Below are 2,141 nucleotides of genomic sequence, written 5' to 3'. Positions count from 1 at the left end.
ATATTGACCATTCATTGTCAATGATGTAAAATTCCTGGAAATCACAGGAATTCATGACATTTTTGGAACTGGTAAATGTGTTGGCTTGAAGTCCAAGATGAGGTGGAGTGTGTGGATGGTGGAACGGTTCCAATTGGATGAGAATTTACAGGATGTGCAGAAGTTTGTATATTGTCTGTTCATTTTCAATGGGGAAAAAAATCCTGGAAATTCTGGGAAAACCGGGAATTTGGGGCAATGGGAAACATGTTTTTGCCTTTAATAACCAGGGTGAGTAGAGTGTGTGGATGGTTGAAAGGTTTTCATCAGGTAAAAATTGGCCAAGAAATGTGAGAATTGTAGAACTTTAAAAATGTCGATTAATTTGAATACAAATTTCCTGGAAATTTTGAGAAAAGTCAGATTTAAAAAAAAAAAAATACAAATCAGAATTGTTCTAGAGCAGGGGTCACCAAGGCGGTGCCCGCCGGCACCAGGTCGCCCGTAAGGACCAGATGAGTCGCCCGCTGGCCTGTTTTAAAAATAGCTCAAATAGCAGCACTTACCAGTGAGCTGCCTCTATTTTTTTTATTTATTTACTAGCAAGCTGGTCTTGCTTACCTCGACATTTTTAATTCTAAGAGGGACAAAACTCAAATAGAATTTGAAAATTTAAGAAAATATTTTAAAGACTTGGTCTTCACTTGTTTGAATAAATTCATTTATTTTTTTTTTACTTTGCTTCTTATAACTTTCAGAAAGACAATTTTAGAGACAAAATACAACCTTAAAAATGATTTTAGGATTTTTAAACACATATACCTTTTAAATTTCTTCCTCTTCTTTCCTGACGATTTAGCTCAATTTAAGTATTTTTTTTTTATTGTAAAGAATAATAAATACATTTTAATTTAATTCTTCATTTTAGCTTCGGTTTTTTCGACGAAGAATATTAGTGAACTATTTCTTCAAACTTATGATTAAAATAAAAAAAAAAAATATTCCGGCAAATGTCGAAAATCTGTAGAATCAAATTGAATTCTTATTTCAAAGTCTTTTGAATTTCTTTCAAAGTTTTTTTTTCTGGAAAACCTAGAAGAAATAATGATTTGTCTTTGCTAGAAACATAGCTTGGTCCAATTTGTTATATATTATAACAAAGTGCAGATTGGATTTTAACCTATTTAAAACATGTCATCAAAATTCTAAAATTAATCTTAATCAGGAAAAAATACTATTGAATCTTTTTTTTTCAAAAAGATTCGAATTACCTAATTTTTCTATTAATTTTTTTTCGGTAGAATTTTGAATTTTAAAGAGTCGAAATTGAAGATAAACTATGTTTCAAAATTTTATTTTCATTTTTTTTCGTGTTTTCTCCTCTTTTAAACCGTTCAATTAAGTGTTTTTTTCATCATTTATTCTCTACAAAAAACCTTCCGTGAAAGGAAAAAAATGTACGACGGAATGACGGACAGAAATACACATTTTTATACATATATAGATGTATTTATTAAGGGTAAATTGAGCAAATTGGCTATTTCTGGCAATTTATTTAAGTGTGTATCAAACTGGTAGCCCTTCGCCTTAATCAGTACCCAAGAAGTAGCTCTTGGTTTCAAAAAGGTTGGTGACCCCTGCTTTAGATGTTATGAAAGTTGTTGTGTTGGAAGAGGTTTTACAAATTGTTGAGAAATGTTGATATAGTAACACTTAACAGAAAATTGGTATTTTGGAATTAAATTCATTGATAATTTGGGAAAGCTGGGAATTTATACGGGAAAAATAATTGATGTCCCAATTGAGAGGAATGTTTTGATGGTGGAATCGTTGGAATTGGTTGAAAATGTGGACTGTGAAACCGAAAAACAAAGGGTAAAAACAGGGCTTTGGAAAACTGGGAATTCCTGGAATTGTTTTGACTTGGTAGTTTGGTTGTCTAGGGTGAGTGGAAGGTGTGGACAGTGCAAGGCTTCAAGTTGGGTGACAAATGTGGGAACTGTGCAAGTTTGAAAACTGGCCCTATCCATTTTGGATGGGAAACATTTCCCGGAAAACCTGGGATTCTGGGTAATCTCAAAGCAGTCAGAATTTTACGGAACAAGAAGTGGAATGTTAATAATAATAATAATAATAATAAATAGATCACGTCCAGCAAAGCC

Source organism: Nerophis ophidion, linkage group LG24 (assembly GCF_033978795.1).
Source record: "Nerophis ophidion isolate RoL-2023_Sa linkage group LG24, RoL_Noph_v1.0, whole genome shotgun sequence".
Lineage (NCBI taxonomy): Eukaryota > Metazoa > Chordata > Actinopteri > Syngnathiformes > Syngnathidae > Nerophis > Nerophis ophidion.
Note: the sequence above shows the minus strand (reverse complement) of the source record.